Genomic DNA, 20,698 nt, shown 5'->3' with positions numbered 1-20,698 from the left:
TGATTTTTGGTATCCTAAAACTAAAATATAGCCCCAGGGTATATGAAATGTACACCTAGACGCATCTCTGCTTTAAGTAACTCCTTTCATGTTTTATGAAAATATCACTTCTGGAATAATGTGTTTTAAGCAATTTAATAAGTATAAAATGAGCATGACAGATATTATTCAAATTAAAATTTATGTTAATTTTTTAAATTAAATTTTAAAGTTAAAATTTTGATAGTAGAGAAGGCCAGTTGATATTTTGACCTTATGGGTGATAAGGTAAAGTTATCTTAATTATTAATGTTTTTTCAATGAATATTTATTGAATATAATGTTATATAATGTTTTGCTCAATAATTAAGCCTTTAAGAAGAAATATTAGTTCTCTATTGCTGCCTAACAAAAATTACCACAAACAGAGGCTTCAAACAACACTCATGTATCAGTTCGAAGCTCTGCAGGTCTGAAGTCCAGCCAAGCATAGCCAGGTTCTCTGCTCATGGTATCAAGAGGCTGAAATCAAGATGTTGGCCAAACTGAGCTTTTGTCTGGAGGCTCTGGGAAGAATCCACTTGCTTCAGGTTATTGGCAGAATCCAGTTCCTTGTCACTGTGTAACTGAGGTCCCCATTTTCTTCCTGATTGTCTATAGGGCATTGCTCTCTGGTCTTAAAACCTGCTTTCAGGTCCTTTCCACATGGCCCTCTGTACCTTCAAGCCAGCAAAGGCGTGTCCAGTCTTTCCTGTGCTTTGAATCTCTGACTTCCTCTCTGCTTTTAATGATTTAATGTAATTAGGTCAGCCCCACCTGGGTAATCTCCCTTTCTTAAAGTTAACCACGTCATCTAACATAACCTAATCATGGTAATAATATCACATTCACAGATCCCACCTACATTCAAAGGGGAGACGATTCTACAAAGATAAGGGTCATGTGGGGTCATCTTAGAATTCTGCCTACCACAAAGTATAAGACACATCCGAGTTCTCCAAAGTTTTAAAATTAGTCAGGAGCTAGAGATACAAATATGAACAGAATATAAATGTTAAAATGAATAGTACAACTAGTGCTGCGGTAATTTATAGAAGGGCAACATCAGTGAAATCAATCGATTAGAAAGGCCACATAGTTAAAAAAAAAAAATTGTGCTAGACCTTGAGGGATAATAATAGCAATGTCTAACATTTGCTGAGTTATAAGTACTCTGCTGTTCACGTGTATTACCTCATTTGATCGTTACAAAAATCTTACTACAGTTATTCCCATTTTACAGTTGAGGAATCAGAAGCTTAGGAGAGGTGAAAGTGCTGGCAAGTAGCAGGACCAGGCGCAATGCCAAGGCAACGTGTTCCTTGTCACTACTCAATGTAACAAACCTTTGTTAGGTCATTACCCTGTGCTAGGCACTGTGTTAGGTGCTGTTAATACAAAACTGAGATACACTTCTTGCCCTTGGGACTTCGCACTCAGAGAGAGGGTCAAGGAAACAATCATTGCCCTAGGGTATGTGAAGTGCAATAACAGAGTAGGAATCAAGTACAATGGCTTCACAAAAAAAGGAATGATCAACTCCACTTCAGTAGGTCACCAAGGGCTTATCAGAGGAGGTGACGCTTGAGCTAGATCTAAAGAATGAATAGTTCTCCAGGAGAATGTGGAGGGTTGAGATGGACAAGGAAAAATTCCAGATATGAACAAAGGCAAGGAAGAATGAAACCATGCGGCCTGCTTAGGGAAGTGTTCATGGATCCTGGTGGTTCTGTGTCTGGGTCTTGGGTAACTGGGAAAGATAAGAGATGAGGCTGGAAAAGAAGCCAGGGATCCAGTTATAAGGGGACTTCCAGGACATAATGGCCAGTTTGGATTTATCCCATAGGTAGGAAATCCATTGAGTTGTTTTAAGTAGGAGAATAACATGGACAGAGTTTTACCCAAAAATAATAACTTTAGCATTAATGGAGGATGTATTTGAGAAGAAAAAGAGTAGAGCAGGGCGATCAGTTAGAAGACTGCCATCACAGGGTGGATGAGCGATATCAGGAGCCTGAGGTGAGAGACGGGGCAGACGGATGTGAAGGGACAATGGATAGATGATGTCTGGTGACTGATTAGATGTAGGGTATGAACAAGAAAGGATTTAGGATGCCTCCTGGGTCTGATTTAGCTTGTTTTTTGGATGATGGTACCATTAACTGGCATAAGGAGGGAAAAGTAAATCCAGTGTCAGCCATATTAAGGTTCAGTTATCTGTGTTACTTCCAAGTAGACGTCCAAACACGCTTGCAGGTGTTGCAGTCTTACGATGGGCACACGCACAGCCTACGGGAGCATTCACATGGCATGACTTCCTAAAGCCGATTCTAGGGAGATAGGAGTAAAAAGGAGGCAAGAGTGGAAGAGACCTTCCACAGAGCAAGTGGAGAGTGACTAGAGAGCCAAAAATGGGATAGTTGGGAGAAAATGGAATCCAGGTTAAGAGGGTTTGTATTTAATAATGTGGTTTTACAGTGGTGTACTCAGCATAGAGTGACGCAGGGACTGTGTCCAAGAGGTGAGCAGACTGTCCACTACGAGGCTTTCCCAGACACATTTTCCCTGGTCAGTTCACTATGGTCCTCAAATTCTCCAAAGGTTGTCCAAAAATTTTATTGATTTTATTTAATTGTCATTATTGTTTTTGGAGGGGAGGTGGTTCCATTTCTCAGCAGTGGCCTCTCATTAACCAAGCTCACCAAGTCTGATTAGTCACACAAATGCATACACCTGAAGGCAGCGCATTGATTTGCAGGGGGAACTATAATGGCAGTCTTTCTGGCTGACCAGGACCCGTTCTGTGGGAAACCAAACTGCTAGGAGATTGCTCTGGGATCATGAACTAGCGAGGGGATTGCTAGGTGATTCCAGTGTTCGCTAGTGTCAGAGCCTGAACTATCACATTCTCCCTTAACTGACATGGATGGACATTCTGGTTGACTTGACAGATGGATGTTGTCCACTCCTTCTGGGTCCTTAGGTTCCCTTTGCTAAGCCTTCTAGTCATATTTTTTTTCTAAGCCAGATTCATTGTTTACTTCTGCTTGCCAAATTACAATCACTTTTTAATCCTACCTCCCTGATAGTACTCCCAGCTTTTGATTGCAGTTTTAGGCTATCCCCAAGCTCTTCAGTCACTCATTGACAGAGCAGGCATTCTCTTGATTTACTCCTGCTGATTACATCCATCGTATAGAGCGTTAACCAGGTAAATCGTGGATGACAACTCTCCAGGTCTTCAGGGGCAGCCCCCAGCCACCCCCTGTGAAGAAGAGTCAGAGAGGTTAGATCAGAAGGGTAGGCTTAGATTTAAAAGTTGTTAAAAATCTGGCTGAGGAATACATGCCTTGTCCTGTGACTACGGGGGAGCCCCTGGAGGTGTGGGTTTGGGGCAGTGGGATGGCTCACTGAAATCCATGTTTGGAGGAAGGTAATCTGGGGCTGGGGGTAAACTGCGTTAGAGTAAGGAGAAAGGTCAAGAGCCCAGTTAAGAAGCTGAAACAATGGAATTAGATGGAATATGCAAGGCCAGAACTAAAATGGTAACAAAGTATGAAAGGAGTGCTGTGTGGAACAGTCATTTCAAAGAGAGGAACAAGATTTGATGACTGATGAGCTAAAGCAGATAAAAAAGAGGAAAACGTTGATATCCAGTGGTTCTCTGTATCAGCAGAAGATTGGTTCCAGGACCCCTGAGGATACCAAAATCCACAGGTGCTCAAGTTCCTTATGTAAAAGGAGGTAGTATTTGCAGATAAACTTCACATATCCTCCCATATACTTTAAACCATCTCTAGATTACTTATAATACCTAATACAATGTAAACAGTTGTTATACTGTTTTGTTTAGGGAATAATGACAAGAAAAAAAGTCTGTACATGTTCAGTGCATCTGCAACCATCGTAAGCCTTTTGATCTGTGGTTGGTTGAATCCGTGGATGCAGAACCCAGATAACAGAGGCTGACTACTATTTTTCTTTAGTTATATGATTGTTATTGGCAGTGTTTTAGGTATTTTAATTAATATTATACTTTGTTTTAGGTGTATGTTTATGTGTAAAACTTGATTATTTCAGTGTGATGAATACTCTGTCAGGTTTGGCACTCCCATCCTGGTTCACTTAGTACATTTAATAGAATGAGCAACATCTTTAAAATTCCAACCCATAGGCTAATCTAGACTATTTTCCTTTCTCAAATCTCTTCAGGAAGAAATGCTCCTGATATAAGCAGTAAGTTTTGAAGAATCAGGAATAGAACTCTGAGAGAAACACAGGGTAGTGGAGAGGAGGGGCGTGGAGGAGAATTGATCCCTCAGTCCATGAGCATTTATTAAGCACTTATAATATACCTAAGGTTGTGTGAGAGGCTGTGGAAGCTACAAAAGCTGTTTAACAGCTTCTTTTCATGAGGAGCTTAACTCCCTCTCAGGAGCCAGATCTTACTCTAAGAAACAACCAGAAGCAAGCAACATAAAATGGTATATAACTGAGCTGCTAAGGCAGTGCATAGAGATCAGCAGTGTTTACGTACAAACTGAGTGAGGGGCCTCTGGAAGCCATAGCAGCGAAAACAAGGTGAGGAGGACTAAAAAGTCATAGCTTGAAAGGAGTAGGCAAACTGGGACCGTAAGTTTAGAAACAGATTCCAGGGGATTTATCCTTTCTTTCTCTCCCCAGAGGTTTATTCTTTGCAAAACACTTTTATGTGTATTAATCTCATTTTAGCCTTGACACAATCCAGCAAGGGAGGCAAGGTGAGGATTATAAGGGAGAAAGGATTTGAGAGAGATTTATGATGTAGAAATAGCAGGATTTTATGACCAATTAATCTTATGGTTGAGGGTGAGGGAAGAGTTGAGGATGACCCGCCCCCACTCACTCATTCACTCATTAAATCACTTGGACAACAAATGCTTCTTGAGGGTCTCTTAGGTGTCCTCTCAATGCACTGATGCTGGGTTTCCAGATTCCTGGCCAGGGCTACCAGGTGGGTTAGAGTGCCATCACCTGCGACAGGAAGTGGTGGGGCACGAATACCTGATGTTGAGGTCCTTCAGATTCCCACCCTGTGCGCTCAGGCTGCCTGGGGGACACCCAGGTGAAATTCACCAGTAGGCAATTTTACAGAAAAATGTGGCTTTTTCAGGAAAGGAATCTAGGACAAGAAGTAGATTTGGAAATTATTAGCCTATAGGTGAGAGTTAAAACCGAGAGTGGGTTAGATGACGTAGGGAGATCTTGGTTAAGACACTGAACAATTCTGAGCCTCAGTTTCTATCTGTGGGCAATGAAGAAGGTAATATCTACGTCACAGGTTTATCTTGGATCATATGAATGGGCCTGGAAAACAGCAAAGCGTTATATAAATTGAAAATATTATTACTGATATTTCATCACTGTAGCATCAGCATATTCTCTAACCGAACAGCTTAGCAAATTCCTCAAATACCAAAATTTTGCACTAATATTCCTCCATTATCTCATTATCGTCAGGCCCCCAGGCAGAGGTCAAAAGTTAAATATGAATAGGTCTTGATATCTGGGCTTTGCATAGACATTAAGAATATTAGATTAATTCATAACTGTATTTTGGATATGAAAGGCATATCTGATCAGGACCGAGGCAGGAAGATCACGCCAGGCAGAGTGGTTGTGTTGTTGTTGAGCTTGATTTCTAGAAGCACAACTAATGAATGATTAATGGGCAAAAAATATTTTGAGATATTCTGACCATTGAAAAGTGAGGAGGAGGGGAAATTTAGAGAAATTTGAGAGAAAAATTCAAGTTGTGATCAGGAAACCCCCTGATAGTCAAAATGAAAGACGAGGGGGAAAGCCAGGATACCTTTAGAAAGATATTCAAAGCAACATTGAAGGGGACTAAATTTAGGAGCACGGTTTTGATTGAGTACAAGGATGAAATAGGCGACAAAGAGGGTTTTTTTTAAAGGTCTGCTTTTTTTTTTTGTCATTTTCCGCTCCATAAGACTAGTTTAAAAAGTTCTTAGATTAATCTTTATTTCTTGGATGATGTTGCTATAACTAACTCCCTGGATTAGAACCTGACTGGGAATATTAAAGAACACATTTATGCTCCGTTTTTAATTTTTTATAAAGTATGATATGAGAGCAGTGGCTCAGTGTCACAGCCAGTCAGTCCATTAACTTTTCTGGCTTTTGTTAATTGATGACTGGGCACATAGGTATGTCTGCTGTGAGAGTAGCCACATATCTCAGAAGTTAAATGGGGAAGGAAGACGGGTCACCTTGTACTGGAAACTTGCTTAACTCTACTGTCAGCAAAACAAGGTGGGTAGTTTCCTGAAATTTTAGTTCTTGAGGCCTCAAAAATTCAAACCGCAATGTTAGTCTTCCTAAGACCATAGAAATTAGTGTGGAGTGTCAGTTTATTTGTGTTTTTGCAGTGACAGAAACTAAAGGAACCAGATACTTTATTCCGTCATTCAGTCATTCATCAGACATTTATTGAGGCGTTTCTATGTGCCAGACGTTGTGCTAATTGCTAGGGATACATGGATGAAGAAAAAGTCCTTGCTCTGAGGAATCTTCCAGTCTAGTGGAGACAACACCAGGGTTAAGGCCAGAGCACGCTTTGCACAGGTGGTGCCACTGTAGCTGACTCTGAAAGGATCAGCAGGAAGTGGCCAGTTGGATTAGGAGTTGAAATCCCAGACAAGGGAGAGAACTCAGTAGGGGGCTTAGAAAAGTTCACGTTGTAGTGGGAGATGGTCCTCTTACTGGCAGAAGCTTCAGTTGGAGAGTTAGTTAGGCTCAGAAGGGCCTTGCGTGTCATTCTGAAAAAACTGGATTTTTACCTTGAATGTGACAGGAAGCCTCCTGAAGAATGGTAAGGAGGCAGTCACTCTGATCTCCTTGCTTTGGGGGAAACACTTTTCTATAGACTGAGTCAGTTTGAGAGCAAGGATGGTTGTGTTCATCTTTGTACCCCCACAGTTTTCTTACAAACATTTTTGAGCTCCTTCTAAGTGAGCACCCTGAGACTCAGGGATGCAGGAGAAATAAGCCTCAGCCTCTGCCCTCTGAGGCCCAGCGGGGAGGGAGTGATGCAGACAGACAGCTGCACACCTGGGGTGAAACACTCAGCGTAAAGGACTAACAGGAGCCCGGAGCAGCGCGCCTAACTCGGTGGGGAGGCAGCAAGCCATGGGTTTCCTGAAGAAGGTGAGGCTTTGAAGAATGCATAATCTAGCCAGGCAAGGGAGAGCTGGAGGAGCTTTCAGAGAGAGGAGAGCAGAAGGCGCAGCGAGCAGAGGGAGGTGAGAAGCTGGAGTGTGTGTGGATGGACGACATTAGGTGTGTTGCAGAGAAATTATCCGTTGGGAGGCAGAATGACCACTGGAGCAAAGCCTGGAGGAAGTGGGGAGGAGGGGTGAAGGGTGAAAGTAGACACAATGGGCAGGAACAGGAGGGACACGTCCTCAGGTGAGACTGGAGAAAAGAAGAAAGGGTGGATGTGTCTATAGATTGGTTTAAAGAGGAGGTTAGTGATAGACAAGGTTTTAATAAACGTTTATTCAGTCAATCAAATAATAGTCTCTCCTTAGCACCACACTTGGATGGTTCAGGGAAGGCTTCTTATCTTTCCTTGGCCAAATGCTTGCTTCCTCTCCTCCTAAAGCTCTCCACAGTTGAGTAGAAAGTGCCCTTCAGTCCAGAAGCCAGAAGGAAAGTCAGCAGATCTTAAATGCTTCTAACCAAAAAGCCGCCCCTCCCCCCACCCTTGCCCCCTAGGTTTGAAATCCTTCATCACTTCACCACTCCTACCTACCAGAGGTCCCAGATGTCTCACCTGGGAGGGGGGTGGGGAAGGGCTTCAAGCCTTGCTCCACCTCCCAGCCCCAGGGTGAGGTGCTTTGTGCTGCCTCCTCATCTTTTCCTGATTCAGATGGCTGTGGCTCTCTCCGTTTCAGGCAGTTTGGCATTTCTGTGGAGACTGTTTTCTTCTCTCCTCAAATCTGTCTCCTTGTTGTCCTCTGATTACTTCCAGGAGAGGATGGAAGTAAGTGAAGAGAAAGGTGGGATGAAAAAAAGCAGGCTTGATTATAAAATGATTGTACTCACTGAGGTGGTTACAGATGAAATGATGGCTTCAAAATAATCCAGTAAATAGCAGTACAGATGAAAACAGGGTTGGCCAGGTGTTGATAACTGTCGAGGCTGGACACCGGGTTCGTGGGATTTCATTACACTCTCCTCTCTACTGTTGCATGTTTGTAATTTTCCATAATAAAAAGTTGAAAAATAAAATAGTTGGTATTTGAAAATGCTGTGAATTTACAATAATACTTCATTTTTGCCAGTTAATGTGAATAAACTTATATTACTTCCCAATCAGAAAAACTGGAGGAACTGTCTGATGAGAACATTGCTGGTTTGAATCTCTCTTTTCCTCTCTCACCTCTAATTCCAGTCTTTGACCACGTTATGTGGTATTTTCCCTCTTTGGTTTTAATCGGAATTACCCCACAACTTCATTCCTTCTGTCTGAGCATGCTTGCAAAAGGGGTACCTTCCTTTTTGGGTAACCCTTATTGTAAGGGTAACCCTTACTGTAAAGAAGTTGCCATTTAAACCTAACCCAAACCTTCCTCTGGTCTAAACTCTTCTTTCCACCCCAGCTACAACTTTGATGTGATGGGGAGTGCTGGTCGTCATACCTGTTTTTAAATTACCCCCTTGGGCGTCTCTAAATTAAAGAATCTTTTCTGTACAGCTTTTTCGTAGGTTAAAACATAGATGTTTTAAAAAGAAGTGTCTAGAGCTTCTCTAGCACTGAAAAGATGCAAAACAAATTTCAGATATAAAAGATTATTTTCGGTTGAGACCACATTGTGATTGAGAAACTTGAAGACAAGTACCTATATGAGTCAAAAGATAAGGAGCCAACTAGCAAGAACAGCGGATGTTTCGGGTGGAGCGTGTCTCACAGGCGGGGCCGAGTAGTTCACGATCAGCCTCTCTACCTGTTCCCTCCAGGCCTGCCCCACTTCATTCCACCTTCTTAGTGGCTCTGTATTTTCCTCAGGATAAAACCCAAATTTCTTAAAGGGCATGTAAGGTTACTCAGCTCTCCTTCCTGGATGCCTCAGAATTCTGCTGACTTCTCCTTGGGTGCCCCCAAAGCGTCAGTCTGTACATTACCTTGACCATTGCCTTCCCTGCTCCAAGTTCCTTAGGCTCAGGTGTAGTCTCCTTTGCCTTTGCCGTACCTGTGCTTAGCACCCAGGAGCTTCCCCAAAGAAAGCCTGGTGGCATCAGCTACCCTGAAGAACCGTAACAGCTCCAGATGAAGACAGCTAATCAAACAGACCCTTAGGCTGGCGACAGAAATGCTACTTTTCTAATAGGAGAGGAACGTTCCCCCTAAAGATATAGGACAGAATATAATAATGATTTTATTTTGTTTACTTATTTTTATTGTGTGCTCACTAGGAGACAGGCATTATGCTAAACCTTTATCTACTTTACTTTTATTTATTTTTACCTAAGCTGCTCCCCCTCCTTTACGCTCCCCCTCAATGCACACATCCCTCAAATCAGTTAAGAATGTGAACTCTGAAGCCAGTTGCCCGGATTTGAAGCCCAACTCTGCCTCTTTTGAGCTTATTAGTTTGGTGGACAAATTAGCTGTCGTCTTGTGCCTTAGTCTCCATGTTTGTAAAATGGGTGTGATAACAGTTAATACTTCATGGAACTGAGAGAACTTAAAGAGTTACTATATGTTAAACTTTTAGAACAGTGTCTTGCACATAGTAATGGTTAAATAACTGTTAACTACTAATGTTATTATTTCAAGATAATTAAAATTGCTGGGTTTTTGTGTGCTTTAAAATATTTTCTATACTTTTTTTTTCCAGTGCAGTTTTGGACTCTTAAGACTTTTTGTAAATCAACTAACTTCTCTTTATCTATTAAAATCATAGGGTTACCATAATCAATCCTATCTAATTGCAGCTGTTAGCATCCTTTTTCTAAGAAATCTGACGAGGAAGGTAGAGCTATGAAACACTCCTCTCTTTGTAGAAAGTAATCGTGAATCTATCTATGCTGACACTGAGAGAACATCTTCAACATTTAGTGCTAGCTGCGAAATGAATGTTACGTATACATATACATTTATATTTCACCATAATCTAGATAAGTGAATTTTAAAATAAATTATATATATAATATTATATATATTTATAATTTAAAAATCCATTTACCTAGATTATGATGGTGGTTGCACAAACCTGCAACTATACTAAAAATCATTGAATTGTACACTTTGCCCAAGTGAATTTTATAATATGTGTATGTATATACATATATACAGTATGTACATTATATCTCAATAATGTTGTTTTAAAAATCCTATATAAGATAATCTATGTAAGTAAACAGAAAAAGTCTGGAAGAAAATACATCAAACTTTAACAGTATAACTACTATTGGAGGGGAGAAGTGACATGGGCGGGCCCTCAGGAGGACGACTTTGACTTTTTATTCTATACGCTGCTATATCTGAATGTTTTACAATGAGCATATATTTACATATTATTATATATTTTTGGTCTATTTTGTTCATGGCTGTAACTGTAGCGCCTACATCGGTGCCTGCCTATAAAAGAAGTTCAATAAATATTTGTCAAGTGAATGGATAAATACATAAATTACATTTTACATGTGAAAAAAAAGTAGTGTGCACAATAACTTGGTAAGTTTGTGTATGGCTCTCTCAAACTTGCTAATTTTTAAAATCCAATTCCAAGACAGATTTATGGAAGTGATGCTCTTCAACAATTTAAGAACTATTCTTGGAATATTCTGAATGGGTCCTGGCTTAAAAAAATTCAGGCTCTGAATTTGATTTTTGGCTGCAAAATTTGGCTATGAAAGGAGTTTCCACAGTATATCTTTTAATCAATCTGTTACAAAGCGTGTGCAATAATTATTTTTCTTATCTAATATAAGAAAATGAGATGCTGTAACTGAGGGACTATGTTACGGTTTTGCTTGTGTTCGGTACTGTCTTTAATTTACCTGGTTTAAGTTTTACTTAGACAGCAGTGGAAGTAAGTCCACTGGTAGTTTTCTATCTGAGTTAAAATCTGTGTTTGCACTTACCCTCCCTGATAAACTTGTTTTATGCAGATTAAGAGAAATACTTGTTGATAGGTATCTAAAATGCTGGAATAGTGTTGTTTATATTATTATTTAAACGTGTTTACTAATCATAGTGTGATTATTTACAATATCTGGCATATTTCATCTTGTTTGCTGAAATGGAAGTTACTTGTTATTTTTGTTTAATGCATTTATAAATATGTAAAATAATGATGTGTTTATTGTAATCTGACCTTTCCTCTAAAACAGAGATTCTTAAGCCTTCTGGAGGCCATAAACCTGTTAAGGATCTGATGAAAGTGATCAACCTTTGCACCAGAAAAATGTACACATTTGAAGCTGGTTTCAAACCTGAGATTAAAAATTTGTGTTCTTAATCATTAAAATGCATGGAGATATCCGTGGATATCTTCACATCCATAGTTTCCATACATGTTTAACTTAAAACCATGAAATTTGACCAGGGCTCCTTGCTTTTGTATTGATGGCAACTTTCACATTTAACCTGTGGCTCTTCAAGTTATCAAATTCCTATATTAAAATATCATATCCACTTCTCCAGGTATGAGGGACTCAGGTGACTCCAGGATGATTGGCAGGTGGACTTCAGATTCACGTTAACCAAACCCCAGTGGCTTGGGGCAGAGTTTAATTTTGTTTAAGTGAATTAGCAGTTTTCTGAATTCTTCAGATAAATTCATTACGTAATTATTTAAAGGTGATGTAACTAAAGGGTTGACTTCTTAAGATTCCTTTCTGGTCTTGTGATCCTCAGAAGTTCGAGACTAGCAACTATGGTTTTTCAAAAAGAAGAGCGAGTACACAATTAATAAAAGGTTATTTCTTACACTTTGTGCCTCTGTGAGAACTAGAAAGGAGAATAGTGGTTTTTAAGTGTGGTTTGGGGAATGCTCATGATAATGGGAAGATCAGTGTTGGGACAGGCCACAAGGCTGTGTGAAAGACAGTGCTACAGAGAGAACTCAGTTTGAAACAAGAAAAAAGAGAAGTGGAGAAGGCATTGAATTAAGAATTAGGGACGGGGGAGAGCCGCAGTTCTTGAAAACTTATAATCAAGAGACTGTCTGGTGAAAAGCCACCCAATCTGGAGATCAGAGCTTCAATGGCCCATTTCAGACCTAAGCACACATCATTCAGTTATAATTAGTGGGAAAAGGAAGGGTTGGGGTGATTTCTGGCCCAATCTTCAGGACAAAGAACTTGCTGACTTCCTACACTAAGAAACTTTTCTAGATTTGGGATATTTGAGGCAAGAATTGTTGGAATTGTAACAATTCCATAACTAGACTTGTGGGGAAAAACCCTAAGAGGATAGAGTAAATGGTGATAATCTTGCAGAGGAAACCAAACCCAGCAGTCTCCCTCAGCCCCTCCAGAAGCTATCACTCCTCTCAAGGCTCTCCCACTCCTGCTGGATCCCAGCAGAATAAGGAAACGTATATGAGAAGAGAAATTCCAAAAGAAGAACACTGAATTCGTCCAACCAGAAGTCCTTATTGACCTTAGGAGCATCTGTTTTTGTAAGTTAAAGAAAATGGAGTAAGTGGTGAATCCCAGGATGAAATAAATGTTGAATAATCACTTGAGGTGTTCAGCTGTGAGTGAGAAGAAGCGATGGGTTGGTGCAGTGATGTTGAACAAATGTCTTCCACGTTGGAGGGTCCTAGTTATATTTAAAGGAGAAGAGGAAAGAGCCAAAGGAACGAGCTAAGGGATAATTCTGGAAAAAGAAGAGATGACTGAGGACTTTCCAGTCTCTGTCTAGGATGGCAGGGCAGGAGGGCTGAACACCAGGAAGGCTGAATGCAGGAATGCCTCTTTACAGGATGGTTTTCCTGTGTAGAAGAATATTAGCACTGAATTTCTAAGAAGAGTAGAAGAGACATTCATTACGTGTAAGGCTCTGGGGATGATGAGAATGTTGACGGTGTGTGTTAGGAAGGTGGGTCTTGTTGATCTGATGGAAGGAATGTCTGTATGAAGGAATAAATAACCATCACCCTGAAGTTGACTATAAAGAAAAAAAACACTAAAACTTGTTCAATTGTCTTTCCTCTTAAATGACTCAAAGTGTCAAGGAAATTGCCTGGAAAAGCAATCCTCCACCTCATCCATTGAATATGTTGTACTTTACTTTTGAAAATTCAACAGCAAAGATGCAACAGCTTATTTATAAAGAATCTTCTCTCTCTGATAGTTTAGCTTTTTAGCTACGTAGAGAAAGGCAAGTTAGGACACTGGTTTCTTAGTCCATTTCCCTACACATTTTTTGGTGAGGCTTTATTTGATGCTCAGTGTCTGAACTGCCCGGTACTTTTACATAAATGCAGTTCCCAGATATGTGTGTTGCCAACATTTCTTGCTTCTAATCACTTGCCACAGGTGCCCAGTAGCTATCAGGGATAGAACTGATGGTTCGAGGAGGAGGCAGGCCCATGTCTCACATTGTGTGTCTAGGCAGATTGTTGAAAAGGCAATTACTTATTAGGGCCTAGAGTTGGGTCAGTAACTGATAGGAGGCCTGCAGGGAGGGGTGGGTGTGGAGGTGAGCTGCATTTGCTATCAAGAGCAGTAAACATTTCATAAATAAGCAGAATTGGTAAGGAAAAAATTCTCTCCTGTCTTCAACTCTTACCCTCTTCCTTCCTTTGGCCACCCCTCCTTCAGGTGTCTGATGGTGTCATAAAAATTTTTTTGACAAAATAACCCTAAATGTTTGAACTTACTGCAAGTTAATATACATGAGCTTTGGAACTAAAAAGGTTGATGGCATGTTAGGCTGCATTTCAGTAGTAGAGCATCAGAAGAAAGGAGACGATAATGCCACCTTCCATCTAGAGGACTGTATTGTTTTAGGTGTCCCATTTTGAGAGAGACACTGACCAGTTTGGATCACAATCAGAGAAGAATAGCTAGAGCCACCATGTTACCTGAGGAATGGCAAAAGTCCTGGAAAAAGAAGACCCGGTCACTGTTTTCAGATATTTGAAGGGTTGTCTGCCAGGTGGAAGAGGGAAGTGTTAATTCAGTGTCGTTCTAGAGGGCAGAACTGGGAGCAATGGAAGGAAGTGACTAGAAAAGATATATTGGATTAAAATAAGAAAGAAATTTCTACTGGTTGGAGTTGTTCAAAAGTGGAATGGGAAAAAAGTTAACTGCAGAACAGCATTAGACGTATGATCCAATTTTCTCTTGAAATTGTACACAGAGGTCTTTGAGCAGTGGGGGGACAGCATCATTGCTTTAGAAAAATGATGCTAGCAGCAGGTTAGAAGGTGCACGAGAGAAGCAGGGAAGGATGGCCAGTTAATACACTATTGAAATAATCTAGGCAAGAGATGATGGGAACCTAACCTGGGCTAGTAACAATGGGCCTTCAAGGTTAGAGATGACCCAACTGTCCATCGAAGGATGACTGGATCAACAAATGTGGTTTATACATACAGTGGGATATTATTCAGCCTTAAAAAGGAAGGGAATTTTGACACATGCTATAAGTGGATGAACCTTAAAGATATTATGCTAAGTGAAATAAACCAGTCACCAAAGGACAAGTACTGTATGATTCCACGTATATGATGTACCTAGAGTAGTCACATTCTTAGAGACAGAAAGTGGAATGGTGGTTGCCACGGGCTAGGGGCAGAGAAGAAGGAGGAGTTAGTGTTTAAAGGGTATGGAGTTTCAGTTTGGGAAGATGGAGAAGTTCTCGAGATGGATGGTGGTGATGGTTGCACAACAATGTGAATGCACTTAATGCCATTGAACTGTACACTTGAAACTGGTTAAAATGGTAAATTTTTGTTATGTATATTTTGCCACAATTAAAAATACACTTCTGAATTTTTTAAAAAGAGAGAAAGAGAAATTTAAGAAAGAGTTTAAAGGTATGAAGAAGGAAGAGTGAAAGTAGTTGCCAAGCTGTCTAGCTCAGCTGACTAGGGAGATGTTGAGGCCCTTAGCCAAGAAAGAACATTAACCAAAAAGAGAAACAGGGTTGAGAGGAGATTATGAGCTCAGTTTTAGAAGTGTGAAGTTCAAGTGGCCTGAAGAACGTTCAGTTGGAGATTTTTTAAATAACTTTATTGAGATGTACACAGTAAATTGCACCTATTTAAAGTATACATTTGAAAGAGTTTTGACAGATGCATGCACACATGAATCCATCCCAACCAAGATACCAAACATTTCCATCATCCTCAAAGTTTTCTCATACCCCTTACCCTCATCCACCCCTGCCCCAGACCACAGCTAATCTGCTTTCTGCCACTTATAGATCACTTTGCATTTTCTAGAGTTTTATATAAATGGAATTATACAATATGTAATTTTTGTGTATCTGACTTATTTCACTCAGCATAATGATTTTGAGAACCATCCATGTTGTGTGTATCAGTAGTTCGTTCCTTTTTATTACTGACTGATATTCCACTGTAAAGAATTCCACAGCTTGTCTATCCATTTATTTATTATTGAGCACTTGGTTTGTTTCTAGTTTTTGACTATTACAAATAAAGCTACTGTGAACACTCCCCAGTAGAGTCTGTGTGGACATTTATTTTTGGTTCTCTTAGGTAAATACCTGGAGTGGAATAACTAGGTCGAATGGTAGGTGGATATTTAACTTTTTAAGAAACTCTTAGTTTTCCAAAATGGTTGTACCATTTTATATTCCTCCCAGCAGCTGTTCCACATCTTCATCAACACTTGGTATTGGAACTTTTTAGCTTTAGCCATTCTATTTGGTGTATAGTGGTATCTCATTGTGGTTTTAATTTGCATTTTCCTGATTACTGTGGATGTTGAACATCTTTTCATGTGCTTATCAGCCACTAATGTAACTTCTTTTGTAAAGTGTCTGTTCAGATCTTTGCCCATTTAAAAAATTGCTTTGGTTATCTCTTTCTTATTGAGCTGTAATAGTTCTTTATATATTCTGGATCCCGGTCCCTTATCAGATTTATGTATTGCAAATATTTTCCCATTCTATGCCTTACCTTTTTATTTTCTTAACAGAATATTTCTAAGAGCAAATTTTAAATTTTTGATGAAGTTCTGTTCATCAACTTTTTCTTTTATGGAAATTTGTTTTTGTGTCCTATAGAGACATTTTTTACCTCCCTCAATATTGAATAGATTTTCTCCTCTGCTTAACTCTAGGAGTTTTCTAGTTTTAAGTTTTGCATTTAGGTCTGTCATTCATTTTGAGTTAATTTTTGTGTCTAGTGTGAAGTAAGGGTCAATGTTAATTTTTTTCCCCAAATGGCTATGTAGTTATTCCAGCAAAATTTGTTGAAAAGATTTTCCTTTCTCCCATTGAATTGCCTTACCGTCCTTGTTGAAAATCAGTTGACCATATACACGTGGGTCTATTTCCAGAGTCCCTATTCTGTTCCAGGTAGAGGTATCTAATGAGATATTTGAAATGGGAAATTAGAGCTCCTTTTATGCTGACTATCAGCAGTGTATGTTTGCCCAGCCCACAGAGAAAAGCATGTTTCCTCAGGAAAGTCTACCTACCGCCGTCAAGTTTGCTTATCAATTCTTAAATTCTTGATTGAAATATATATTTCTTATGGGCTAGAATCAGAGCCAGGACCTACAATTATAAGGCAAAGGGAAATATGAAAACTTGGATTTACACTTAGTCGAATGCACAATGGCACAAAGTATTTGGGAGACTTAATTGTTTGCAACACTAAACTTATTCATGTATTATTCCTGTGGAAAAATTTACAGGATAAAGAACTGAAAATGCCTGGAAGACAGCTTAAGAATCTGAGAACTTTCTCTGCAAAGACAATCAGGAATCTGGACATCTTTTTCTTATTTGTATTCATGCCGCATAAAGTCATCTTCCAGGGCCCCAGGATCACTTGCCGTGTTTCCTTGGCATCCGTGTAGATGTGCGGGCCTTTCTTTCTATCTCTAGGGTCCAGGAATAGCAGTGCTTTACAAAAAGGGATTCAGCCACTATCTGAGAATAGTGCTTGGCCCACCTTATAGAGGTTCAAGAAATATTTATTTTGTACCATTAAGGTTCTGTCTCTTATTTCCCTCCATGCATCTAGGTACAATGACCTGCGGAAAGAAGGAAACTGGTCCAAAAGATTAAGTTGATTATAAATAATTTTAAATAAGTATGAGAACAAGTTTGAAGACATAACAGAAGACACTAAATATGAAATTCAATTTTAGTGGATCATTTAAAAGAATAGAAGAATTTGCGAAGAATGTGTATTCAGAAGCATGTGACCCAGTGGACCCAGGGAATCCTGGGTTTTCTGTTTGTATTCGGATTTTGGCACACATCTTAGAAATGCTAACCTCTGTTCCTGATCTCAGTGAGAGCTATTAGGAGAAATCCATAACGACTGCTGAAACATGCTTATTTAATAACAAGTAAATTTAAAAATATATTCTAGACAAATCCTTTTCCACTTACATATGCAGTGTTCTTTGCTTTTACAATTTTAAATTTTGACCCTCTTTCCATCAGTACAAACTGCATATTCTTAGTAAGAAAAATAAAGTTAGTCAACTCAGGAATTAACTTTACATCCTTCAACAGGAGTTTTTGAAAGTGCCTGGAATTTAAAAGTTACAGGATTTTGACTGTTGAATTAACGATTTTTCTGGAGGAAGAGTGTCAAATCCACCAGTTACTAAGCCTGCTCCATAAAGTCACTCAAAAACGTATTTAGACTCCACAGCAGTAAACAGAAAGAAGAAAAATTTTCCCGACATTTGTGTTTTTGAATGCTTGCTGTGCTGAATATTTGCCCTGAACGTTCGTGTTTAACGTTTTGTCTAATTAATTGAATTCAGGTCCTCTTCTTCGGTTATTATCTATATATCTACATATCCAAATATCTACATCTGTATCTATATGTGTGTGTGTCTGTGTGTGTGTCTGTTAGCTGTGTGGAAGATGGCATAAGATATCATTAAGTTTTCTATAATTGCAAAACTTGTTTGCTGCCTGGAATCCTGTGAAGCCAATGGATGCATTTTGAGCCCTTATTCACTATTAGTTCTTGATTTACTACTTTGGACCTTTTGGGTCCGAAACTTTTTATGGTTATCTCCATGGCAGCAATTCTGATCCATTCTTGATGATGTTGCACTAACTACCTTAGCATCTAAATTAGAAAATAAAAATAATGCTGGTCAGAGTTTGTTCTGTTTAGAGTGATACTTTCCAATTTTATTGCATTTTTATTATTTTAAATTTGCCAATAGTAATGTATAATTACTTCCATTTTGGACACCATTTAGTATATAAACATAAAGTTTGTGCGACCACTTGGTATATTTGGTTGGGTCCGAAGGTTACAACAATTCTGTAACTTTTTAAAGACCTTGGCAAAATGTCTTCCCCCTTGATTTCAAATCATTATTTTGTGAGGAAAATTTAATTAGAAAAAATGTTTCTTTTCTAAGTGCAGGCCCATCCATTGAGCCAATAAAGAATTTGTTTGAAAATAATTCCCAGCTATAGAACTACTAAGAGAGTAAATTTTTTCCCTCTAATTAGTATCTTAGATTTTTTTTTAACCAATGCCAAATGCAATGTGAGCTTAAGTTTTTTAGTTCAGTTCTAAACTTAGAACCCGTGATTTTCAAGTGGGTTCTAAATTTGGCAAAAATGTCTTCTCCCTGCCATAGTAGCTGGTGTTTCCCCATTCTTAAGGGTTCACACATCTTATTTTCTAAGCAAGCGGTACTGTTTTTCTTCACTTTTTAATAATTTTTCCATTTTCCCTTTATGGAATATCAAATGTGATGGCACCATTTTTGGACCACAGAATAAAATAGATAGGGCAGCTTTTTGAAAGAAGAAGGGAGGAAATGGTAAAGGGGAAAAAAAGTTGTTTAACCTGTTTCTTACAATGAAAAGACAAATACAGTACGTCTTAGATACTGAGTGACACAAAGTTTATATATAGGTTGGTAGAAATCACCAAGTCAGAATTCAATCTAGAAACTTATTTTTTCTGCAGATTTCTGCATAAGTCCAAAGAAGTCCTGGCCCCTCCCTGAGGAAAACTTGGGAAAGAATGTCCCATTCAATCACCATTTCAAGAAGTGCGTCCCACAAAGCCCTCTCGCACTGTATGCTCTTTGCTGGATGTTTAATCCCACTCCTTGCACATGAGGACACCGAGACAAAGCACAGACCTCACTGGGTGCAGAACTCAAAGCTGGTGCACTGGGGCACTGGCCTCTGTGGAGTCTAGGCTCCTCGTGTGTGGCTGTTGTAGGGGAAGCAGCCTCTTCCTCATTCTGCAAGGTGTCGGAGGGAAGGATATCAAGATCTCCCCCCAAAACAGGCACCCACACGTCTCTCACTCACCTGCGTTTATCTCTGCCCTTCAGCTCCAGGCTCAGATCTCTCTCTGACATATTCCTTGTATCCTTTTTTCTCCCGTTCAAACCATGTTTTCATTAAAATGACCCAGAGAAAAGAAGATTGGCATGAAGAGAAAGGTGAAACGGGGCTTTTATTCCCTGCTGGGCCAAACGCTGGGGACCTGCTTCCTCAGCTGCACACCTCTGCAGTGGTATGTATCTGTTGCAGCAGCTTCTCTTCCGTCCCGTGATTACGTGGTTCAGGCATTTCTACACGTCACCCCAGCCCAGAACGACAAAGCTCAAGCTTGCTCTCTCACATAGAGCATTTCCCAGCACTTCCCTAGAGATCTTGGCAAATAGGCATCCTTGCCTTCTTCTCTGCTAGGAAGGAAGAACCATTGGGCCTCTTCTAGCAGGGGAGGCCTCCAACAACAAGAGAGCAGCCTTGACGGTCTCGTCCAACAGGTTCCCCTGCTTTATTTTTCTCTTGCTTCTGCAGTGCCAAGAGGGGAGGACTAGAATACTTAAGATATTTCCCACTCCCAGTCTTCCTGGGGACTAAGCATTCTGACTACCAGACTCCAGGCAGAAGCAGCAGTAGAATTTTCTGGGATAGATGGCCCTCCCATCCTCCATACCACTTCCATTGGCAGCTGTCTCCCCTCCCCACCCCGCAAGTGTTGGTAGAATTCCATCGACCTCAACATTCCTAGAGTGGCTGGAATTGGCTTGGTCATCCACTGTTGATGGGAATGCAGCAAAGTGAACCAGCCGATGCACTGCCCTTGTAGATCATTCGAGTCCAGAGAATAGGTGTCTCCTGCCTCTAACAGTGGCCCAAAGGGCTATTCTATGAGAAAACGTTGTTGCTCTCTACCACGTCAGCCTCAAACTTTTAGGGTTACTCCACACAACATTCTGGCTTTCCTTAACATTATTTATCTGGCCTTGTCTCCAACTTCTCTGTTTTGGGCTTCAATCATCTGTCAAAGTATTTTATATTAAATAATCTAAAGGAAAGAGCATTAATTAGGCCAGGAGTCGGGAGTCATGGATTCAATCTGTACCTCTGCCATAAGGTGATGTGTGGCCCAGGGCAAGGCATTTACCTTCTCTGGGCCTAGTTCCTTCGCCTGAAACATGGAGGGGG

General features: G+C 40.0%; 1 protein-coding gene and 1 long non-coding RNA gene across 7 annotated transcripts in view; one reads left to right on the top strand and one right to left on the bottom strand.

Moving 5' to 3' along the window:
• Positions 1-20,698, top strand: part of HMGB1 (high mobility group box 1) — a 116,654-nt gene that overhangs the window by 75,826 nt on the left and 20,130 nt on the right. The gene's annotated exons all lie outside the window — the stretch shown is intronic.
• LOC138918342 (uncharacterized) lies at positions 6,476-20,004 on the bottom strand. Its single transcript, XR_011427670.1, has 4 exons — positions 19,550-20,004; positions 8,128-8,266; positions 7,835-8,046; positions 6,476-7,710 (listed from the first exon to the last, which is right to left on the bottom strand). It is a non-coding gene; the product is annotated as an uncharacterized lncRNA (long non-coding RNA).

This window comes from Equus caballus, chromosome 17, assembly GCF_041296265.1.
Source record: "Equus caballus isolate H_3958 breed thoroughbred chromosome 17, TB-T2T, whole genome shotgun sequence".
Classification (NCBI taxonomy): domain Eukaryota; kingdom Metazoa; phylum Chordata; class Mammalia; order Perissodactyla; family Equidae; genus Equus; species Equus caballus.
The sequence above is the reverse complement of the archived record's forward strand: the minus strand, read 5'-3'. Positions and strand labels throughout refer to the sequence as shown.